Below are 25,959 nucleotides of genomic sequence, written 5' to 3'. Positions count from 1 at the left end.
GCCAACAAAGGGTCCATCTAGTTAATGCTAAGCATTAGGGAAACACAAATCAAAATGACAATGAGATATCACCTCATACCTGTCAGAATGGCTGTCATCAAAAAGACCACACAAATATCAAATGTTGGCAAGAATGAGGAGAAAAGGGAGCCTTAGGACACAGTTGGAAGGAATGTAAACTGGTACAACCACAATGGAAAACAGCATCTGGATTATTTTGAATTAAAGTGACCTGAGAAACCACCAGTGAAAAAAAATAATTAAAAAACTTACTCTCATCTCCTGCTTTCCCCCTAAAAGTGGAAAATAAATCTTCCATGTGAAGGTACCCTGTACCAGGAGGGTAGAATACATCACCAGACTTAGGGAATTCAAGACTTAGAAAGCTATATAAACAAATTTTGTTACTTCTTCATTAGTCAGCTGCCCCAAGCACAAGCCCCTCTGTTTTGTTACATCTTTCCAAATAATTGTTTCTCTGTTTAAAAATGATATAAACAACCTGTTCTGATCACTTTGGGGTCTCATTGCTATGAGAATCCACTGAGAATTAGATTTTTTTTTTCTCCTGTTAACCTGTCTTGTGTCAGTTTAACCATTAGACCAGTTGAAAGAACTCAAGAGGGGTAGGGGGAAATTTCCTCCTACCTGACAGAGCTAACAACAAATCCCCCATCCCAAAAAAGTATTTTAAATTCAAAATTTGCTAAAAAGGCATAATTAACACTTATTTTACATTTTAAAAGTGCTTATTAAAATAAGACAAATAGGATTCCTAACATATGTGCCTAGTATATCTCAACCTAAAGCCCAATATCATGTTTGATGGTGAAATATCAGTACCATTCCCCAGAGAGTCAGGAGTGTGACAAAGAATCTTTGTATTGCCATCACTATCATTGATGACATTTTGTGACATATTTAGTAATATTTGTCAAGGAATTTTCCAAAGAGTTGATTTATTGCATTGTGTTTAGAGGAACATCTAAAGAGAGAAATGAAAACAGATACATTACTGTACTGTGTATTACTGTGGGAAAAAAAGAAGCTCCTTTTTATCTATGAGGCTATAAAGTAAAACAATGTAATCTAAACCTCTACATAATTAAAAGCTACAGAGATTTGGGACAAAGAACAAAAATACACAGTGATATTGTGAAGAAAAGTCTAAGACTTTCTAAGAGGAAATTAATTAACATGTGATTAGAAATAGCTAAGAATATAATAGCTAAGAATAAACTTAGGCAAATCAATTGTTCCTTGAATTAAGCACATGTGCCTTCCATGTGTATGTGTGTGTGTGTGTGTTTGTCTCTGCGTATGGCAGCTGCAGATTTCTTTTTCCCATAAAGAGGCAAAGAGAGTCTAGGAAATGTAGAGAGAAAACTGAACCTCAAATTACTCCAAAATATATTTCATTTCTATATGTGTAAAAAATATAACAATATGATGAAACCAATGAAAACAACATGCTCAAAATTGTTCAGATTTGACCTATTTCATATGTTATTAATAAATATTAGAAAGCAACTCTGGGAGAACATTAGTCATTAGCACACAAGGATAATCTATGATCCCAATGATTCAATATTCAGTAAATATATTAATATAAAAAGATAAATCTATGGATGTACCACTAGATCTAATTAGGAGAGAAAAACCACACAGTTATCTGAAATAGGAAACTTTAGTATAAAGAATGAATTCAAGGAACTGGAGTAAGGACTCAGGGACTGGCTAATAGGAAGCAAAAATAACCAAATAGTGGATGACTAGCAGAGATAAGGCTTCCCTGGTAGCTCAGTGGTAAGGAATCTGCCTGCTAATACAGGAGACGTGGGTTTGATCCCTGGGTTGGAAAGTTCCCCTTGAGAAGGAAATGCCAACTCATTCCAGTATTCAGGCCTGGGAAATTCCATGGACAGAGGAGTCTGGCGGACTACTATTCAAGGGGTTGCAAAAGAGTTGGACATGACTTAGCAACTAAACAACAAAACAACAGGAGAGATAAGAGGCAGTTACTACTCGTAGGGTCAAAGGGGAGCACCAAGGACTGAAATCCACACCTTCTGGGAGAGGGCACGTGTGTGGGTCACTGGATTAAAGAGGAGTTGCTGTGGTTCTGCATTACTTGGTGGAAATCTAATCACAACAGATGAAGGCAGCTGAGCAAATAAAGTTTGGAGCTCAGAGGAAAGGCATTAAAGAAAGGAGACTGCATGAGATCACTGGGAATAAGTTCAGTTAGAGAGGACGTTCAAGAACAGAGTTCTGGGTGCATCAACATTAGAGGTTAAGGAAAAAATGCTGATTCAGCAAAAAGGATTCAAGAAAGAGCAACATATAAGGCATGAGAAAAACCAGACCTAAATGGCATGTGACAAGGGGAAAAAGGAGTGAGTGATGAAAGCTGTCAAGTATTGACAGCTAAGACCTGAGAAGTGATCACTGGATTTGCCAGTATGGAGGTTGGTGATGGCTTTGCCAAGTGCCGTCTAGTTGCTAGTGGGCTCAAGAGAGAATATAACTTTCTATGGAGTATAATTTCCCACAGTTTGTTATGCTCCACACAGTCAAAGGCTTTGGTATAGTTAATAAAGCAGAAATAGATGTTTTTCTGGAACTCTCTTGCTTTTTTGATGATCCAACAGATGTCAATTTGATCTCTGGTTCCTCTGCCTTTCCTAAATCCAGCTTGAACATCTGGAATTTCATGGTTCGTGTACTGTTGAAGCCTGGCTTGGAGAATGTTGGGCATTACTTTGCTAGAGTGTGAGATAAGTACAATTGTGTGGTAGTTTGAACAATCTTTGGCATTGCCTTTCTTTGGGATTAGAATGATAACTTACTTTTTCCAGTCCTTTGGCCACTGATGAGTTTTCCAGATTTGTTGGCATATTGAGTGCAGCACTTTCACTGCATCGTCTTTTAGGATTTGAAATAGCTCAACTGGAATTCCATCACCTCCACTAGCTTTGTTCGTAGTGATGCTACTAAGGCCCACTTGACTTCACATTCCAGGATGTCTGGCTCTATGTGAGTAATCACATCACTGTGGTTATCTGGGTCATGAAGATCTTTTTGGTATAGTTCTTCTGTGTATTCTTGCCACTCTTCTTAATATCTTCTGCTAGGTTCATACAATTTCTGTCCTTTATTGTGCCATCTTTGCGTGAAATGTTCCCTTGGTATCTCTAGTTTTCTTGAAGAGATCTCTAGTCTTTCCCATTCTGTTGTTTTCCTCTATTTCTTTGCATTGATCACCGAGGAAGGCTTTCTTATCTCTCCTTGCTATTCTTTGGAACTCTGCATTCAAATGGGTATATCTTTCCTTTTCTCCTTTGCCTTTAGCGTCTCTTCTTTTCTCAGCTATTCAGAAGGCCTCCTCACACCACCATTTTGCCTTTTTTGCATTTCTTTTTCTTGGGGATGGTCTTGATCATCCAAGATGAGCTCCTGTACAATGTCGTGAACCTCTGTCCATAGTTCTTCAGGCACTCTATCAGATCTAATCCCTTGAATCTATTTGTTACTTCCACTGTTGAAAATTTTTAAAGAGACAGGAATACCAGACCACCTGACCTGCCTCCTGAGAAATCTGTATGTAGGTCAAGAAGCAACAATTATAAATGGACATGGAACAACCGACCAGTTCCAAATTGAGAAAGGAGTACGTCAAGCCTGTATATTGTCACCCTGCTTATTTAACTTGTATGCAGAATACATCTTGAGAAATGCTGGACTGGATGAAGCACAAGCTGGAATCAAGGTTGCTGGGGGAAATATCAATAAACTCAGATATGTAGATGACACCACCCTTATGGCAGAAAGTGAAAAAGAACTAAACAGCCTCTTGAAAGTGAAAGAGGACAGTGAAAAAGCTGGCTTAAAACTCAGCATTCAAAAACTAAGATCATGGCATCTGGTCCCATCATTTCATAGCAAATAGACTGGGAAACAATGAAAACTGTGACAGACTTTATTTTGGGGGGCTCCAAAATCACTGCAGATGGTGACTGTAGCCATGAAATTAAAAGATGTTTGCTCCTTGGAAGAAAAGCTATGACCAACCTAGACAGCTTATTAAAAAGCAGAGACATTACTTTGCCAACAAAGGTCCATCTAGTCAAGGCTACGGTTTTTCCAGTAGTCATGTATGGATGTGAGAGTTGGACTGTAAAGAAAGCTGAGTGCCAAAGAATTGATGCTTTTGAACTGTGGTGTTGGAGAAGACTCTTGAGAGTCCCTTGAACTGCAAGGAGACCCAACCAGTGCATCCTAAAGAGGATCAGTTCTGGGTGTTCATTGGAAGGCCTGATGCTGAAGCTGAAACTCCAATACTCTGGCCACCTGATGCAAAAAAAGACTCATGAAAAGACCCTGATGCTGGCAGGGATTGGGGGCAGGAGGAGAGGGGGATGACAGAGGATGAGATGGCTGGATGGCATCACCGACGTGATGGACATGAATCTGAGTAAACTCTGGGAGTTGATGATGGACAGGGAAGCCTGGCATGCTGCAGTTCATGGTGTCACAAAGAGTTGGACACGACTAAATGACTGAACTGAACTGATGGAGTATAATCTATAAAATATTGAATTACTATGCTGTACACTTGAAACTAATATAGTATTGTAAATCAAATATAGTTCAATTTAAAGAGAGAGAGAATCAGAGATGAGCAGACAGACAAGCTTGCCTGAGTCTTATGAAATGTTTTGTTACAAAGGGAGCAGATTCTTGTTGATGCGTGACAGAAAACCAGGAAATTCTGTAAAGCAATTATTCTTCAGTTAAAAAATTAAATTAAAAAAAGGGAGAAGAATCACATGGTGTCTATTTTCACAGAAAACTCAGTGGCTTTGTGCAAATAGATATAATCAGAAAACCACAAAAATCATTAAAGTTAACTAAAATATATTAAGTCTCTACTCTGGAGAGCCCAGTTGTATTAAACAGGAGGGTGACAGAGAGAGGACTTAAAAGGGACAAGACATACCCCTTCTCATGAAGAATATAATAACCCTGAGCCACTTCATAAGGCACCAAGTGCTTAAACAAGGAGCATGGGCTGTCAGGCTCCTATAAGGAGCATCTATTCCAAATGGAATATCAGGGATGATGGTGGTGGCCTCATCTGCACTTGAAGCATGAGCAGGATTTAATGAGCTCGATCTCCTTGTCAGTGAGACAATGAAAGTAAAGTTAAAATTAAACCATTCCGCCAATAAACTTCTCCCCTTTGGTAACACAAGGGCTAAAGGCTTAGGGTAATCATTTATCTCCTAGAGACTAGGAAATTTGGGAATGTTTAGAGAAATCAGTTTGAATGGAATGAGGATCCTGTGGTCCACCTCCCTCCGGTGAGCCTTCCATCTTTTGTTCTGTAATATTCTGCTTTTGAGATGATGAGAATGGGTTTTCCCATAGAGAGCTGCTTAGTTTGCTGTTTTGGGGGTGGGGAAGAGACTTTTCCTGAGATAATTCTGAAAAGTGAGAAAGGATGTTACCTTTACCTAAAAGAAACCAGGGTCCCAGAACTCCAGGGAATAAATCTCTGGGAATAAAATTATCCAAAAGGATGGCTACAGAGACCTGGAAGCAAATCAATAATTTAAAATTATATTTTTTAGAGTTAATATCACCCATTTATTGGAATTAGACTAGATAGCCTGTAGTTTAAGATTCCTAAACTGGGCCTGTTTTTATAGGATGCATTAATTTAAAAAAAATCGGTCATGTCTATGGTGAGACAATAAATGTAAATTCTGGCAGAGGGAGATTTCATAGGGGCTAACAGATCAAATAACCAAAAGAGACTTGACCTTTCCAATTAATTTATGCATGAGGGAAAAGTAAAACAAAATGAAATCCTACAAGGCTTTGGGAAGTAGGTAATGAGTGAAGAGTTTGGGGCAGAGAACTTTAATTTGGGGCCTCTGAATAAGAGCCACGAACTGTTCTTATATACAAGAAATGCTCAGTGCTGAGACCAGACAAAGATAACATTTCTGCTATTAATAGCTCTGCCTGGTACCTTAAGGAAGAGTCTCATTCTACAGTGAACTAATCAATGGCAGAAGACCAGGATATATTTAATGCAAAGGTAATAGACACAGAAACAGTCTCGGCCAGGGAAAGTGATAGGAAATTGATACAGGAATGAATGGCCCAATTTGTTTTTTGCTGGTTCTTCCTCATTTTCTGGTCTCCAAGTAAATAGATAAGGCTGATGACTTTCAAATTTATATTTCTACTTGGGCCCTCTGTCCTGAACTACCAACTCATAGACACAATGCCTATTTGGCAGTCTTCCCTTCTGGATCAAACAGGCAACTCAAACCCAACATGTCCAAAATGAAACTCCTGTTTTTATTCTGGAAACTTGCTCTCCTCTTGCTTGTCTCCCTACTGCCACTGAGTGCACAGCACCATTCACTCACTCACTCAAGCCATAATTCTAGAAGTCTCCCAAAAAATCTCCCCTTTTCCTGATTCCTCTATCCACCTCATGAGCAATTCTTCTTGACTCTAGCTCCAAAACAGATCCCCACGACAGCCCAGCCCAGATACCATTAACTCTTGAATAGGTAACTATGACAGCCTCTTCTCAAGTCTCTTGGTTCCCAGTCTTGACCCTTGTAGACCATGTACCCCCCTATAGCAGCCAAGACAAATCCAGTCCCCTTAACTACCCACAGGACCCCACAAGGTGTGGCCTCAACCACCACTTTGATCTCATCTCCCACCGCTGACCTTCTCACTCACTCTGCCCTGGTCATGTTGGACAAACTTGCTTTGTTTCTTTGCCTGGAATGCCCTTGCTCAGAGCTGCCTCTTTCTCACTATTCCCATTTCAGCTTGGATATAACTTCCTCACACAACCAGGTAAAGTAGTTAGATTTGGCAAAGTGACGCTGGTTACTAAGTTGTTGTCAGTGCTACTGCCATTATCTTCATACCAAATGTCATTCTTACTTCTTTCTTTTCATTTTGTGCCTTTCCCAAAGACTTTGCAGGAGTTAACAAGGCAGTGGAAACTGGGACAAAGCAGATACAGGGTAAGGGATGCAGGTGTGGACAATATGCTGACATTATTGCTGGTTACCAGAAAAACTAGTAAGCGCTTCTGTAACAATAAGTATGGAGAGGGGAAGTTTAATGAAAATGAAGTCCTTCAGTCATAAATGCAAGAGAAAGAGCTAAGGTAGCAAAATATTCCACTTATTGGTTCAACAAATATTTACAGAGTCAATGAACTAGTGGTCAGTGAACTTTCAGGTGCTGGTACACTAGAAGAGTCCTGCTAGGTATTGTCATTATATAATCACTAAGCCATGTCTGATTCTTCTGTGACCCCATGGACTGTAGTCAGCCAGGCTCTTCTGTCCATGGGATCTCCCAGGCAGGAGTACTGGAGCGGGCTACCATTTCTTCCTCCAGGAGATCTTCCCAACCCAGGGGTTGAACCTGAGTCTTCTGCACTGGCAGCGGATTCTTTACCACTGAGCCACCTGGGAAGCTCCCGGATAGGTATAACCTTTGGGAAAAAACATTACACTGAATGCTATGTCTTCGAACTAATTGCCCTAAGGGGTAATTCAGTTCAGTTCAGTCGCTCAGTAGTGTCCGACTCTTTGCGACCCCATGAATTGCAGCATGCCAGGCCTCCCTGTCCATCACCAACTCCCGGAGTTCACTCAGACTCACGTCCATCGAGCCAGTGATGTCATCCAGCCATCTCATCCTCTGTCGTCTCCTTCTTCTGCCCCCAATCCTTCCCAGCATCAGAGTCTTTTCCAATGAGTCAACTCTTTGCATGAGGTGGCCATAGTACTGGAGTTTCAGCTTTAGCATCATTCCTTCCAAAGAAATCCCAGGGCTGATCTCCTTTAGAACGGACTGGTTGGATCTCCTTGCAGTCCAAGGGACTCTCAAGAGTCTTCTCCAACACCACAGTTCAAAAGCATCAATTCTTTGGTGCTCAGCCTTCTTCACAGTCCAACTCTCACATCCATACATGACCACTGGAAAAACCATAGCCTTGACTAGACGGACCTTTGTTGGCAAAGTAATGTCTCTGCTTTTCAATATGCTATCTAGGTTGGTCATAACTTTTCTTCCAAGGAGTAAGCGTGTTTTAATTTCATGGCTGCAATCACCATCTGCAGTGATTTTGGAACCCCCCAAAATAAAGTCTGACATTGTTTCCACTGTTTCCCCATCTATTTCCCATTAAGTGATGGGACTGGATGCCATGATCTTCGTTTTCTGAATGTTGAGCTTTAAGCCAACTTTTCCACTCTCCTCTTGCACTTTCATCAAGAGGCTTTTTAGTTCCTCTTCACTTTCTGCCATAAGGGTGGTGGTATCTGCATATCTGAGGTTATTGATATTTCTCCCAGCCATCTTGATTCCAGCTTGTGCTTCTTCCAGCCCAGTGTTTCTCATGATGTACTCTGCATAGAAGTTAAATAAGCAGGGTGACACTATACAGCCTTGACATACTCCTTTTCCTATTTGGAACCAGTCTGTTGTTCCATGTCCAGTTCTAACTGTTGCTTCCTGACCAGCATACAGATTTCTCAAGAGGGAGGTCAGGTGGTCTGGTATTCCCATCTCTTTCAGAATTTTCCACAGTTTATTGTGATCCACACAGTCAAAGGCTTTGGCATAGTCAATAAAGCAGAAATAGATGTTTTTCTGGAACTCTCTTGCTTTTTCCATGATCCAGCAGATGTCAGCAATTTGATCTCTGGTTCCTCTGCCTTTTCTAAAACCAGCTTGAACATCAGGAAGTTCACGGTTCACATATTGCTGAAGCCTGGCTTGGAGAATTCTGAGCATTACTCTACTAGTGTGTGAGATGAGTGCAATGGTTTGGTAGTTTGAGCATTCTTTGACATTGCCTTTCTTTGGGATTGGAATGAAAGCTGACCTTTTCCAGTCCTGTGGCCACTGCTGAGTTTTCCAAATTTGCTGGCATATTGAGTGCAGCACTTTCACAGCATCATCTTTCAGGATTTGAAATAGCTCAACTGGAATTCCATCACCTCCACTAGCTTTGTTTGCAGTGATGCTTTCTAAGGCCCACTTGACTTCACATTCCAGGATGTCTGGCTCTAGATGAGTGATCACACCATTGTGATTATCCGGGTTTTGAAGATCTTTTTTGTACAGTTCTTCTGTGTATTCTTGCCACCTCTTCTTAATATCTTCTGCTTCTGTTAGGTCCATACCATTTCTGTCCTTTATTGAGTCCATCTTTGTGTGAAATGTTCCCTTGGTATCTCTAATTTTCTTGAAGAGATCTCTAGTGTTTCCCATTCTGTTGTTTTCCTCTATTTCTTTGCACTGATCGCTGAAGAAGGCTTTCTTATCTCTTCTTGCTATTCTCTGGAACTCTGCATTCAGATGCTTATATCTTTCCTTTTCTCCTTGGCTTTTTGTTTCTCTTCTTTTCACAGCTATTTGTAAGGCCTCCCCAGACAGCCATTTTGCTTTTTTGCATTTCTTTTCCATGGGGATGGTCTTGATCCCTGTCTTCTGTACAATGTCACGAACCTCACTGCACAGTTCATCAGGCACTGTATCTATCAGATCTAGGCCCTTAAATCTATTTCTCACTTCCACTGTATAATCATAAGGAATTTGATTTAGGTCATATCTAAATGGTCTAGCGGTTTCCCCTACTTTCTTCAATTTAAGTCTGAATTTGGCAATAAAGAGTTCATGATCTGAGCCACAGTGTTATATTGGGATGTTCAGTCCCTTCTTGTGACAGGTTTCATGTCAGTTATCAGGCCCACTCTATTTTGCCAGTGAGCAATGATTTGAATTCCAATTCAAGTTTCAATTTGTTTCTGAATTTCAACATGGACTAGAGGGCTCCTTGGTCTACAATCTCTGTTTTAAAGTGATGTAATGAGGCAACTGTTGTATTAATTAATTGCTACCCACTGTAGTTGTGATGTGCACAACACAGACATTATGCAGTGTTTCCATTTACACTTAAAAACAATATCATCAAAGAATCAGATATATCCATGCTCTTATGTTAATTAAGGTAGTACTCCATCGAGAGAAATTAGAAATTTTATTTTACAGGCAACTCCTGCTCTGCCCTCACTTCCCTTTACCTCTGCTCAGCTCCATAACTTTTCTCATCATTTTCAGAGAGTGAAAAAGCCATTGGTTATTTTCAGCCTCCAAATAATCTCATGTGATAATTCATAGCTCCAGTCTGATGAAAAGCATACAACTCCCAAATTTTATCTAGAAGCAGAACTTCTCCTTATCTCCAGCTTGGGTCTGGCTGGGGACGGTGGTGGTGGAAGATTTGGTTTGGCTTCTTATTCCCTTTCTCTGTCCCCTCCTCTTGCCCCTCCTGGTAACTGAGGCTTCTGATCCATTTCAGGCTGGTGGTTAGGGTGGTCGGTAAGAGGCAAGAAGTATGGTTGTTCCCTGGACTCTTAAGATCTGCCACTGGGGCTCTGTAGGCTTGGGTGGATGTTCAGCATTACTCTTCTGGAGACTTCCCTGCTGGGGACACCCATCAGTCTCTCCCATGCCCTCTGCTCAGCCCTTACTGTTCCTCCCTCAGCCGTTGGGCATCCGGCACTCCACCTCACCTTTTGGGGAGTCATGTGGTCCCTCAAGACAATTCTCTTGGCAGGATTTTAAAAGGCTATAACCTGGACCTCTGTAGTCACTCATATCTGGCTCAGAAGGAACCTGCATGTATCTGTCCAGGCATCCTTGCACCTGCTGCTGTGGGAAGTCTCACAACCCTCCGATGTGCTGTGGGCCCTTTCTCTGCCCTGCAGCCTCAGGCCATGAGTTGCTGCTCCATGGCCTTAGATTCTGAGGTCTGTGTTACTTCTCAGTTTCCTTCTCTTTCTCATACACTCATAGTGGTGCACACACATACACAGCCTCCGGGGCACATAAGTCAAGCTCTGGACGATCCTGTTGCAGGCAGCCAATATTGTTTGACTTGGAGTAAAGGGCAGCATCCACCTGATCTCTTTCATGAAGTCAGGGTGAATAAGTGGCGCGCATACCTGCACCTTCCTCTAAAGAAGCTTTCTCAGGTTCTTTGTCTCAGTGTGTGCCCTTGAAGTGAGTTCAGCAGCCTCCTCCTTCTCAAGTCTCTCCCATCACTTTGGAATAAAGGCAACACTTATTGTTTTCCTCTCAGAATAGGATATGTTCAGTCAAGTTGGAATCAGAAGAGGCCTATGTGAATAGCCATTGACACACATTATCATGCATGAACACGGGTGCACATGGTTTTTGAAGGTGTCAGAATGAAAGATTCTGACACTTCAAACACTGCGACCCCAGTTTTTGTGAGTTTTTTGTCATTGTAGTTTTAAATGCATTTTTAACCATAGTAATAATTCACAAATACATTACTGTTGTAATACATTTAAACACCATGCTATGTGCTAACTCACTTCAGTCGTGTCTGACTCTTTATCATGGATTGTAGCCCACCAGGCTCCTCTGTCCATTGGATTCTCCAGGCAAGAATACTGGAGTGGGTTGCCATTATAGATAGATTTAAATTTCCATCGAAAGATGGCCATCCCTCCCAAGGCAATGGTCCTCTTCATTCCCTTATATATATTCATAGATGACCCGTATTACCAGATTCATGTGTCTTAATTTTAAAACCAGGGCTCAGGACAATGTAGATGACAGCTGTCACTGTCTCAGTGTTGTAAAGTTTCTTTTCATCATTTTCTATTCACTTGCAAGAACATAAGTTATGTAATGGGATATTATGTATACATATGTCATACTTATGTAAATTTTATTATACTATGCAGCAATCAAAAGGAATCCATTGAATCTACATTAAAAAGCATAGAAAAATTAAATGGAAAAGTTATAGAATCTTATATTTACTATTTTACAAACATACTTTTTTTTCACCTAACATGCCTTTAAATTTTTTATATGCTTTTAAAGGGCTTCCCTGGTGGCTCAGATAGTAAAGCATCTGCCTGCAATGCAGTAGACCTGGGTTCAGTCTCTGGGTTGGGAAGATCCGCTGCAGAAGGGAATGATAATCCACTCCAGTATTCTTGCCTGGGGAACTCCATGGACAGAGGAGGCTGATGGGCCACAGTCCATGGGGTCACAAAGACAGATCTAGTGAATTCCTTTGACTGCTGCATAGTATTCTAAAGTTTACATATACTTTACTTAATTTAATTATTAATGATCATTGATTATTGTTTCTGATTTTTCACTTTTACAAATATTGCTACAAGGAGTATCTTGGGACATACTCTGTGTGGCTGTGCAGACACCATGAAGTATCAGGTGGAAGGAATGAAATTTGACCACTACAAACAATAGCTTATTTAGTCACACTTTTGCCTAAATTTGGTGATAAAAGTCTTATAAATATTTATGAAAGTTGATGGGTAATAAATAGAATGATATTGTTCTTTGACATCCATGTCCTTCCTTTATAATAAGGCAGAGTGCATTTACCCCATTTGTTCTTTTTTTTTTTTTGATCATGAGATTTTTTAATTTTTTTGCAGCAATGAAGTGGTTATTCACTTTCTCATCTTATTTTTTTTAATCTTTTTTTTAATTTTTATTTTTAATTTATTTTACTTTACAATACTGTATTGGTTTTGCCATACATTGACATGAATCCACCACGGGTGTACGTGCTTTCCCAAGCATGAACCCCCCTCCCACCTCCCTCCCCATAACATCTCTCTGGATCATCCCCGTGCACCAGCCCCAAGCATGCTGTATCCTGTGTCGGACGTAGACTGGCGATTCGATTCTTACATGATAGTATACATGTTTCAATGCCATTCTCCCAAATCATCCCACCCTCTCCCTCTCCCTCTGAGTCCAAAAGTCCATTATACACATCTGTGTCTCTTTTGCTGTCTTGCATACAGGGTCGTCATTGCCATCTTTCGAAATTCCATATATATGTGTTAGTATACTGTATTGGTGTTTTTCTTTCTGGCTTACTTCTCTCTGTATAATCGGCTCCAGTTTCATCCATCTCATCAGAACTGATTCAAATGTGTTCTTTTTAATGGCTGAGTAATATTCCATTGTGTATATGTACCACAGCTTTCTTATCCATTCATCTGCTGATGGACATCTAGGTTGTTTCCATGTCCTGGCTATTATAAACAGTGCTGCGATGAACACTGGGGTACATATGTCTCTTTCAATTCTGGTTTCCTCAGTGTGTATGCCCAGCAGTGGGATTGCTGGGTCATAAGGTAGTTCTATTTGCAATTTTTTAAGGAATCTCCACACTGTTCTCCAAAGTGGCTGTACTAGTTTGCATTCCCACCAACAGTGTAAGAGGGTTCCCTTTTCTCCACACCCTCTCCAGCATTTATTGCTTGCAGATTTTTGGATCGCAGCCATTCTGACTGGTGTGAAGTGGTACCTCATTGTGGTCTTGATTTGCATTTCTCTAATAATGAGTGATGTTGAGCATCTTTTCATGTGTTTGTTAGCCATCCTCATTTGTTCTTGATATGTATTTGTCTACTGTTCTGATAGTTACCTGTTCTTTACCTATTTTCCTGTATTTTGTCTTTTTTATATTATCTTGAACATGTTTTTAAAAAAGAAACCACCACTCCTCTATCTGATATCATACTGAAATGGATTTCTTTCCTTTTGTCAATGACCTTTAACGGCAGCTATTATTATAAATAAAGCTTGTGTTTTGTATCTGACAGTGTCCTTATGATATGTCTAGGTATAAATTTCATTTCATTGGCTTGAGACTCATTGTGATTCTTGAGTCTGAGAAATATCATGTTTCATCTGTTCTGAATGAGTCTGATTCATTATTTCTTAAAGTATTGCCTCTCTCCAGTTCTCTTTTTCTCCTCTTAGAATTCTTATTCAATGTATACTGGACTTTTCACTCCATTTCCCAGGTCTGTCAACTTTGCTATCATACCTCATCATCTTACTCAGCCTTATTTGATATAATTTACTTAGCTCTACCTTCTATTTCTCTAATTCTTTCATTAGCTATGTCTAGTCAGCTAGTTTCCAATCACAGTGTCTAAATTTGTCTTTTGTATTTCAAGCGGTATCTTTCTTAAATCTGCCTATTCTTTTGTTATCTTCTTATATTTTATTTCTTCAGTTATTTTCAGTTCAGTTCAGTTGCTCAGTCATGTCTGACTCTTTGTGACCCCATGGACTGCAGCATGCCAAGTTTCCCTGTCCATTACCAACTACTGGAGCTTGCTCAAACTCATGTCCATTGAGTTGGCAATGCCATCGTACCATCTCATCCTCTGTCATCCCTGTCTCCTCCTGCCTTCAATCTTTCCCAGCATCAGGGTCTTTTTCAATGAGTCAGTTCTTTGCATCAGGTGGCCAAAGTATTGTAGTTATTTTAAGGATGCTTATAGAATGTGTTTATCAGTGCAGTCTATTTTTTGGGAAGTTCTCAGCAGTTTAATCATGCTATGTGCTGAGTCTGAGGATTTGCCTTGGATGATCACTTCTATGAGTGTTTATAATTTTGGATCCTGAATTCATATTAAGTGGAGCTTCATCTTCAGCAATTCTGAGTGATCTGTGTTGAGCAAATCAGCCTAGGCCCAATTCTTCTTACTTCAGTTTTTCAGCTGAGCAAGAGTTCTCAGATAGTTAAGACAATGTGAATTCCAAACTCCAACTTCCCAAAACATAGTTATGAATTTTTGTAACTTTCAGTAGAGGCTCAGGACAATGCACATGAGAGCTGTCACTGTCACACTTGTTGCAAAGGGCAGAGTCTCTAACTCAGTTTTGAATTCCCTTGAGGTTTCTGGCTGTATGTCAAGATCTCTATTAAAGCTGCCTTCCTGGCATGAGTCTTAGGCTTCATCCTCCATTCCCTACAAGGACCTGACAAGCCCCTGACAAAAACTGATGCTTTGTCCCCAGGCCCAAGGTTTCTGAAGAGTAAGCTCACTCCTCTAATTTTTCATTACATTCATGGAGATATCTCATACTATCTTTCAATATATGTATTTAAAAAGATGCTTTCTCAGGACTTCCCTGGTGACCCAATGGTAAAGAATCTGCCAACCAACACAGGGAACATGGGTTCCATCCCTGGCCTAGGAAGGGATCAGCCGAAAGGAATCAGTTTTTGCTCAGCTGAAAAACTGAAGTAAGAAGAATTGGGCCTAGGCTGATTTGCTCAACACAGATCACGCAGAATTACTGAAGATGAAACTCCACTTAATATGAATTCAAGATCCAAAATTATAAACACTCATAGAAGTGATCATATGCCACAGGGCGACTAAGCCTGTACACCACCACTGAGCCCACATGCTCCAGAGCCCGAAGCCACTGCAATGAGAAGCCCAAGCACTGAGAAAGCCCATGCACAGCAATGAAGACCCAGCACAGCCAAGAATCAACAAATAAATAGTAAAACATATGTTTGCCACATTCTGTCTTGTATCAGTTCAGTTCAGTTGCTCAGTCGTGTCCGACCCTTTGTGACCCTATGAATCACATCATGCCAGGCCTCTCTGTCCATCACCAACTCCTGGAGTCTACCCAAACTCATGTCCATAGAGTCGGTGATGCCATCCAGCCATCTCATCCTCTGTCATCCCCTTCTCCTCCTGCCCCCAATCCTTCCCAGCATCAGGGTCTTTTCCAATGAGTCAAATTTTCACATGAGGTAGCCAAAGTATTGGAGTTTCAGCTTCAGCATCAGTCCTTCCAATGAACACACAGGACTGATCTCCTTTAGATTGATCTCCTTTGGACTGGTTGGATCTCCTTGCAGTCCAAGGGACTCTCAAGAGTCTTCTCCAACACCACAGTTCAAAAGCATCAATTTTTCGGCGCTCAGCCTTCTTCACAGTCCAACTCTCACATCCATACATGACCACTGGAAAAACCATAGCCTTGACTAGATGGACCTTTGTTGGCAAAGTAATGTCTCTGCTTTTTAATATGCTATCTTGTATATCTAGATCTTCTTTAGTAGATCTAGTTTTTCAGGTTATTTAATCTATTGGAATCTTCCAGGTGAAATTTCAAAGAAGATTGTCAGGTTTTAACAGGCAGTTGCTACTGGTAGCAGCTGAAAGATATGGAAACATAGAACTGGAAAGAATAGTACAATTCATTAAGGCAAGCCAGACCAGATCCCTCATTTGAGAAAAGCAGAGACGTGCCATTCCCAAGACTACACATTTGGGTAGTGATAGAATCTGGACAACAAATCATGTCTCTTGAACACTAATCTAGCACTTTTTCCACTAAACATTTCCTCCTAATTCTTAGAAGAATTGTGGCCATGCTATATAGGACACCTCTTTTTATATTTGCTTTTATTTCAGCAGGTAAACACCAGTGTCTGGGAGAAGAGAATCAAAATGTCTAACACGATAGAAGCCGGAACCATAGTGGGAGGTCCTGTCAATAATGATACTATAAACATGGCTCAAGTACAAACCTCCAGGAAAGGTAAAATCGTGTACTGGGGTGTGGATAAAACTGGGATCTATGTCACTGTTTGGTGATGTACAGCCTCTTCTTGATCCTATACATTGCCAAGAATTCTGAATAGCTGTAAAGCACTTTTACTGAGAATTACTTCATTTCTTGGGAGAAACCTTGAAGGTATATAGGACAGGTAGATAGCAAGACACTAGATCATCAAGACGTTAGGTAGAGATAAAGAAAAAAATTTAGAGCAGATGTCAAATAGAAAATATGGAAACCAATCTAGGTTTTTCTGATACTAAGTCCAGAGACCATCCCATTTGATCTTTCCACTCATACTAGATTCAGATCTACCTCAAGGAGAACAGGCTTTTTCTTTACACCATATCATAGAAGTCACACGTTCCCCTCCCTCTCAGTTAAGTTACAATTTAGTGCTTTTCAAGAATATATCAAGTAATACATTGGTGCTTCCCTGGTGGCTCAGATGGTAAAGAGTCTGCCTGCAATGCAGGAGACCTGGGTTCAATCCCTGGGTCAAGAAGATCCCCTGGAGAAGGCAATGGCTACCCACTCCAGTATTCTTGCCTGGGAAATCCCATGAACAGAGAAGTCTGGGGGGCTACAGTCCATGGGGTCACAAAGGATGAGACGACTGAGCAACTAATACTTTTTCAATAACATATCATAAAGAAACTGTTGAACACCTTATTTTACTCTAAACTCTAAATGACTTATAACTATTTTATTCACTAATTATCTTAAGCATATAGGCTTTTCATAAGATAATGCCTTTTAAAAGTAAAACATTAACCAAGATGGAATGCTTTGTGAGACTCAACATTTTAGCAAGTATATCTGCTGGTAAGTGAACATGCCTTAAGGAAAAGGGGATTCGCCTAATCTTATCCATCAAAGAAGAAATCAGGAAACATGCATGCTATTTAATAATACTCACTCTACAATTAACTACCATCAGACATTTAATGAATACTCTTCCATTGCCTCAGCTTCCTTATCTGTAAGGTGGAAGCGTTTGTATCTCTAAGATCCCATCCATTTCTAAACAATAGGAGCCTATTGGACTCGATGCCATTGGCCATATTTTCTTATCCCAACTCTCTCTCTCTAAAAATCAGTAACTTACAAACAAAGAACTTATAAACAGTTTCCATGGCACAAATAGCATGCTGGGTAAGAGTACAGATTAAGGTGCTAGACTGCCTATGTTTCCAATCTTGATTTTGCAATTTATGAGCTGTGTGACCTTAGGCAAGTTACTTAAATTTTCTGTGTTTCAGTTTCCTAATTTGTAAAAATGAGATGATAACAACAGTATTTATCTCATAGGATTTCCATGAGGATTAAATTAGTTATAATATGTGAACCAGTTAGAACAATGCCTGGCATGTAATTAAGCTCTGTGTAAGCTTCACTATCATAATCACCTCTCATCCAGTTTTTCTTCCTTAGTCTACTTTTCAGCGGTCTTTGGAACTCTGGGCAATTTGTCTAAAAGTGGAACTTAATGTGGTCTTTCTAGTTTCTTCCACAGTCTTTTAGGGCATCCACCCCACCATGTTGCTTTATCCCCTGCTGAGCACTTCTTGACCCCAGCCTGTTATCACAAATGGCATTATGCTAATAACATTCATCTTTTGTTTTGGCTGATTCTCCTCCCACCTTATAAGAGAGAACCTCAACCACTCCTCAATGTCCCACTTAGTTATTTTGTATTTCTCATAAATGCTTATGAATAAGCCTTGCTGGCTGCTTCTTCAGTTGGCGTCCAACATCAATTTTTCTCTCACCTCTCTCTCTAGCCCATTCTCAGTGGGCACTGCTGGGTCCTCTGTATCTCACTCTCAGGACCCTGTGGGGCTTTCTCCCAGGGCCAGGACCACCAGAGATTACTGACATCTTTACTGGGCATGATTGTGCTTTGAAGATACTCAGAGAATCAAATCCAGGCTTTCCATGGCATGTGGGGAAATGCCCTCTCCCCCATTATATGTCATATCTGGTCACGTGGCCACAGAAAAGACTTGCTTATGCTCCTATATCTCAAGAGACCCTAGGTGAAAAGAGATGGACCTTCAGGTTCTGCCAGAGGTCAGGCTCTATTAAGGGTTCATATGGCAGGGTATGGACAGGCATCACCTTGACCTTCCTATCCTTTCTCTACCAAAGGCCCATGAGCTTCTGCCTGAGTTCAGTCAGATAAATGGAAGCCACTTTAGGTAATTCAAGAAAAAAAAAAAAGGTTTAATATAGAAGATGGAAATAGTCCACAGACTTTGGGAGGCTGGGGAAGAAGAAGTCAAGTTAGCCACTTCCAGGAAATCCTGAAGTGTAGGACGGATGGGACACAGCTAGCAATCCTGTGCAGCACACAGTGGGTGGTGTTCAGAGCACCACAGGCCCAGGCAAAAACCCCATTTACCATTACTAATCCTCCTACTCCTCCCTGTAGTGGCCTCCTTGGCACGGTGTTAGTTCTCACTGTGTTCAGCCTTCCAAACTTTGTGCTAATGCTCTTGTAATTGGAACCTTGCTTGAATATAGGTTGAGGATTTTAGTTTCCAGGTATTTATCTATTACTGTAAAAAATTTAGAAGGGCAGGCCTGGCAGTGATAATAAATAAACAACACTGGATACTGCTTCCTTGCTCCCTGTCAAAATCCAGCACGGAGTTAAATATACCCTGGCCTATCTTAGGAATGGCCCCAAAAGATGAGTCTGCAATAACATTCCTTTCTGAAAGTCACAGAAATCAATAAAATAAGCACAACAGCTTGAGAAAATATTTTTACTTAGGTTAAAACTTAGGAATTATTCCTATCACACACTACAAATTCTAAGGCTCCTTGCTAGATTTAGTATAATTTGGATGAATTAAGAGGATGCCAAGAGGAGACAAAACTCTCATCCTTGGAGCATGGCCCCATGTTACAAGCAGAAAGGGGACGGCACTGTGAAGCCCCAGGTCAAGCTCTCCAGCTTAGATACTCTCCAGCATCTCAAGGCTGGTGGACCACAGGCCAGGTGAGGTCACCACAGGCCAGGTGAGGTCACCACAGACAAGGTGAGGTCTGCAGTACTGGGATATGGTGGGGGAAGCTGCTCTGTGCCCACATCTTGATATTTCCCCCTCCACAGCTCACCAGTCTTTCTAAAGGTCTGTAGCTTAGGATCTTGGGCCAGTGCAACAGAGCAGGGGAAAACATACACAATTGCAGAAACTGACTTGGAAATTGGCGGGGCAGGGGCGGATTTTCCTCCAATTATGCAAAGTCATTGTAGAATTAAAATGCAAGAATAGCTAGTTTTCCCTGAATTGTTGAAAAAATGCCAAGGGGTCATCTTCCTACCACCTGCCTCTTGACCATATGTATACATAATACTATCAGCACATGACAACAGGCCTCCAACCAGCCAAGGTGGCCCATCGCAAGGGTTATATCACACGGGGCAAAATCACACATGATTGGCTTTTATAGTCCAAGACTGGAGGTATGGGTGGGACCCCACAAGGGACTTATATACATACTGAATTGGCCAAAAGGTTTGTTCAGCTTTTCCAAAGCATCTTTGGTCAACCTAGTACTTTAGCACACACACATAGAAAAGGAAACAAATACATAAAAGAGAGATCACTGCATAATGAAGGCATGTCTATCAAGTACTGAGCACTTTATATGAATTAATTCACTGAAACCTCACGAGAATCCTTCAAGGAACATACTGCCAGCATCATCTCCATTTTTCAGTAGCAAGAACTGAAGTACAGAGGGATTAAGTCCTCATTTAAGGACTCATTTAAATCATCCAGGCACAAACAGGTATTATCTGGATTTAAACTACAGTGGTCTGATTATTAACCATTATATTACAGTGCTGTGCTTATTTGGGGAAATTGAAGAGTATTTTCATTTCACATTTCTCCAAGTTCTCAAGAATACTTTAAAAAAAAAGCTTAGCATGTATGAAGTAAATCAATAGGAAAATATGAAAGAAGATGAGAAAGGAAACTAAAGAGAAAAAAATGTCACTTCAGAACTAAAACAGAATTAGTAGTAGCAAGGAGAAGAAGGCGATGGCACCCCACTCCAGTACTCTTGCCTGGAAAATCCCATGGATGGAGGAGCCTGGTAGGCTGCAGTCCATGGGGTCATGAAGAGTCGGACATGACTGGGCGACTTCACTTTCACTTTTCACTTTCATGCATTGGAGAAGGAAATGGCAACCCACTCCAGTGTTCTTGCCTGGAGAATCCCAGGGACAGGGGAGCCTGGTGGGCTGCCGTCCATGGGGTTGCACAGAGTTGGACATGACTGAAGCGACTTAGCAGCAGTAGCAAGGAAAGAAATTATCACTGTAAAAAATCAAATCAGCAATGTAGAACTGAGGCTTAGTCACTCAGTTGAGTCTCTTTGTGACCCCTTGGACTGCAGCCTGCCAGGCTCCTCTATCCATGGAATTCTGTAGTCAAGAATACTGGAGTGGGTAGCCATTCCCTTCTCCAGGGGGTCTTACTGACCCAGGGATCAAACCCAAGTCTCCTGTATTGCAGGCAGGTTCTTTACCATCTGAACCACCAGGGAAGCCCCAGTAAGGAAATGATTCAAAAGATAATAGATGTGGGGCTTCCCTGGTGCCTCAGTCATAAAGAATCCTCTTGCCAAGGCAGGAGTCGTGGATTTGATCCCTGATCTGGGAGGATCCCACAAGCAGTGGAGCAACTAAGCCCGTACACCACAACTACTGAGCCTGTGCTCTAGAGCCTGGGGTGTGGCTCTAGAACCAGGGAAGCCACTGCAATGAGAAGCCCACACACCACAACTAGAGAGTAGCCCCCACTTGCTGCAACTGGAGAAAACCCCTCAAAGCAATGAAGACCCATCACAGCCAAAAATAAATAAATAATCATAAAAAAGATAACGGGTGTGAAGAAAGTAACAAAGTTTCTTCAAAAATAAATAAAAGTAAGTTACTTAAAAATCCAGTTTACTGAGTTTATAACTTCAAGGAAAATATATAGAAAACCAAAGAAGACAACTTAAATGTATAAAAAATGTAAGCTCAAATTATGAAGGGAATTGAAATGGAATATATATATAAGAACTGATTTCTTGATAAAGAAGATTCTATTCAACAGCAATAAGACAATTTAATACTCAGCTTGTTTAGACAGATTAAATAAAGCAATCATGGGAGAAGGGGGAGAGAAGCATTTAAAAGGTATAAGGTGCTAATTACGGAGAACTCAGCAGTGGCCACAGGACTGGAAAAGGTCAGTTTTCATTCCAATCCCAAAGAAAGGCAATGCCAAAGAATGTGCAAACTACTGCACAATTGCACTCATCTCATACACTAGTAAAGTAATGCTCAAAATTCTCCAAGCCAGGCTTCAGCAGTACATGAACCATGAACTTCCAGATGTTCAAGCTGGTTTTAGAAAAGGCAGAGGAACCAGAGATCAAATTGCCAACATCTGCTGCATCATCGAAAAAGCAACAGAGTTCCAGAAAAACATCTATTTCTGCTTTACTGACTATGCCAAAGCCTTTGAATGTGTGGATCACAATAAACTGTGGAAAATTCTGAAAGAGATGGGAATACCAGACCACCTGACCTTCCTCTTGAGAAACCTGTATGCAGGTCAGGAAGCAACAGTTAGAACTGGACATGGAACAACAGACTGGTTCCAAATAGGAAAAGGAGTACATCAAGGCTGTATATTGTCACTCTGCTTATTTAACTTCTATGCAGAGTACATCATGAGAAACACTGGGCTGGAAGAAGCACAAGCTGGAATCAAGATTGCTGGGAGAAATATCAATAACCTCAGATATGCAGATGACACCACCCTTATGGCAGAAAGTGAAGAGGAACTAAAAAGCCTCTTGATGAAAGTGAAAGAGGAGAGTGAAAAAGCTGGCTTAAAACTCAACATTCAGAAAACGAGGATCATGACATCTGGTCCCATCACTTCATGGGAAATAGATGGGGAAATAGTGGAAACAGTGTCAGACTTTAGTTTTGGGGGTTCCAAAATTACTGTAGATGGTGACTGCAGCCATGAAATTAAAAGATGCTTACTCCTTGGAAGAAAAGTTATGACCAACCCAGATAGCATATTCAAAAGCAGAGACATTACTTTGCCAACAAAGGTCCATCTAGTCAAGGCTATGGTTTTTCCAGTGGTCATGTATGGATGTGAGAGTTGGACTGTGAAGAAAGCTGAGCGCCGAAGAATTGATGCTTTTGAACTGTGGTGTTGGAGAAGACTCTTGAGAGTCCCTTGGAGTGCAAGGAGGTCCAACCAGTACATTCTAAAGGAGATCAGCCCTGGGTGTTCTTTTGAAAGACTGATGCTAAATCTGAAACTCCAGTACTTTGGCCACCTCATGTGAAGAGTTGACTCATTGGAAAAGACTCTGATGCTGGGAGGGATTGGGGGCAGAAGGAGAAGGGGACGACAGAGGATGAGATGGCTGGATGGCATCACTGACTCGATGGACATGAGTTTGAGTGAACTCCGGAAGTTGGTGATGGACAGGGAGGCCTGGCCTGCTGCGATTCATGGGGTCGCAGAGTCATACATGACTGAGTCACTGAATTGAATTGAACTGACTGAAAGTACATGATCTTCTCTGAAAATATAATTTATAAGTTTGAATTAAGAAATATTGTGCATCTCAAAAAAAAAAACCCCTGTATAATAAGGTGAGAAAGTTGTTCAGAAGTTATTTCTTTTAAACAAAACACATTGCGCCCTAGTAGATTCACTAGAAAATTCTATGAGAATTTTAAGGAGCTGAAAATACTGATATTTTCTATGCAGAAGAAATCCAAATAATTTATGGAGATGAAGGTGAAATAAAGCTCTTTACTCCTTAAGTGTGGACCGTGCATGTGACTTTTTCCAGAGCACAGCATGGAAAGGGATATAGAATAAAAGAGTTAACTTCAAGATTAAAAAACCTAGCAAACACTACCTCAAGCCAGGGGATCAAGGTTAATATCATTAGTGAGAGATCACATTGATAGCATGTATTTTTGATATGATGTCATGAAAATAGCCCTCTACCTCTATGATCACCCTTTCAAAAAGCACATTACTTCAGTCTTATCATGAGAAAAGCATTAGACAAATCCCAGTTCAAGGACAATCTACAAAATATCTGACTGATATTCTTCAAAATTGTCAAAATCATCAAAAATAAGGAAAGTCAGAGAAACTGTCACAGCCAAAAGGATCCCACATGTGGTGATTAATTGGATTATGAGACCCTGAATGGGATTCTGGACAGAAAAAAAAATCTACAAGGTGAAAACTAAGAACTCTGAATGAAGAATGGGCTTTAATAATGATACTAATTAATGTAGGTTCACTAATTGTGACAACTGTGCCATACCAATTTAAGATGTTAATAATAGGGGAAATGGTGTGAGGTCTACAGGAGCTCAATAACTCTAAGTCTGAAAGTGTTTTATAATTAAAAAAATATATATTAAGAAAAGAGAAAATGACTATGTATCTAAAATACTTCAGATCACAGATTGAGATGGAAAGCTTAAAACTTCCTTTCTTTACAAAGCTAGCATGGCAAAAAATCACATACACACACATTCACAAACTGCAAATTAAGCTTAGTTATATATGCTAATGTAAAACTCTAGCTAAAATATTAGCAAAATAAATCATGTGTTTTCATTAAAACAGTCTATTAAGAAGAGGTCATTCTAAGAATGTAAGGCCACTTGAATATTAATAGCTATAATGAATTTATATTGCTGTTGCTGTTTTTGTTTAGTAGCTAAGTCATGCCCGACTCTTGTGACCCCACGGACTGTAGCTCGCCAGGCACTTCTATCCATGGAATTTTCCAGGCAAGAATATTGGAGTGGGTTGCCATTTTTTTCTTCAATAAGGAACTTATATAAACTTTCAAATCGCATCATAGCACCTTGAGTCTCTATTGTTAACCTTAATTTACAGGGGAAATAATTGAACCCACAAGAGTTCAGAGACTTGCCCAAGAAAACACAGCTATAAAGAGAGCACATCCAGGAATCTGGCTCTATGATTAAAATACAGTTGATCAAACTTACTGCATTCTTATAAAAATAAAAACAGGATATCTTAATACAATAAAAGTATAATTCCCACCAACACCTAGCAATATACCTAAAAAGTAAAGTGAGAAGTATTCCCAGTAGATTCAGGTATTGCATGACTGCCCATTTTCACCATTCCTATTTACCAGTGCTTAGAAACTGCCAGCGAATAAAATTACCCAAGAGAATAAAATGGCAAAAACAATCATCTATTTTTTCCCATTATTTTGTACATAACTTGTGTATGTGTTTGATTTTGTCTAAATCTAAGGGTGGGGGGGGAGGGTGAAAATGACAGGGGAAAATGACTCAGTTAAAAAACCACAGAAAAGTGCTTTAAAAAAGCCTGTGACTTAACTAAAGATTAATTATAAAATTCTACCTTGGGACAAAGAAAAGAACTTGAATACATGGGGAGCCATCTCTGCTCTTGGCTAAGAGAAGGCAATACTATAAATACAGCAATCCCTCTTAACCTGCCATATCAATATGATATTTATCGAAATTTTAGTATAAATTTTGTGAACGGGGGAGGGGAGAGTTTCAACTAAATGCTCCCATAGTTAAACCAAAGGTGGGGATCTGTCAATTACTGGAACTTAACGAGGGTATTGCTACACAACTGGGGACAGTGCTGGCCACCCCAACTGTTTGCTCCCTTGCAGGAGCCAGGAAATGGGGCATCCACCTGCCCTAAGGACAGTGATCACACATCATACCTCTGGGATTTCTCTCCAGAAATAATGAATCAATTCTATCAGCTGTTGTCAAACTAATGTATCTGAACTCAACCACAGGGATAACCTCAGAGTTCTCATGGACCACTGGCAAATTATGTGCAAGCCTGGATTATAGTATCAAGATAATGCTTAAATACTTCTGTGGTCTAATTAACCTTCCTTTCAAATCTCATTTCCTCTCAGCCCCTGGACATAATTAATCTACCATGTTCCCGGTTACATTTGGTACTGAAAGCCATCCCAGCTGTCCAAGTGGGGGCACTTGGGAATCATTTCCAAGAAATTCTCTCTTACTATCCATATTCAATCAATCACAACTTTCAGCTAATTCTTTCTCTAAGTCTACTTCTTTCTATTCCTGCTCTCATCAGCACATGCCAGGACACTGACTGGGAAACTCTTTCTTTTGTTCGCTCTGGCCAATTCCATATATTCTTCAAGTCTCTACTTAAGTAATGGTTCTGATGGAGTTATCCACTCCCCACCCCCGTACTCCAAGGGGTACAGGTGTTTGCTGAACACTGACAGAGTCACTTCTGCTCTCTCTGCATTTCTGCTTCACAGACAGACTGCAATCTTCTTCCACATCCAGACTTAGGAAGGGTGGGACAAAAG

The 25,959-nt window shown here is 40.5% G+C and overlaps 1 protein-coding gene across 1 annotated transcript in view; it reads right to left on the bottom strand.

Annotated features, from left to right (window-relative positions):
• SLC17A1 (solute carrier family 17 member 1) overlaps positions 1-25,959 on the bottom strand; it is a 144,810-nt gene that overhangs the window by 51,017 nt on the left and 67,834 nt on the right. The gene's annotated exons all lie outside the window — the stretch shown is intronic.

The sequence above is a fragment of the Capricornis sumatraensis genome, chromosome 22 (assembly GCF_032405125.1).
Source record: "Capricornis sumatraensis isolate serow.1 chromosome 22, serow.2, whole genome shotgun sequence".
Lineage (NCBI taxonomy): Eukaryota > Metazoa > Chordata > Mammalia > Artiodactyla > Bovidae > Capricornis > Capricornis sumatraensis.
Note: the sequence above shows the minus strand (reverse complement) of the source record. Positions and strands in the feature narration are given on the sequence as shown.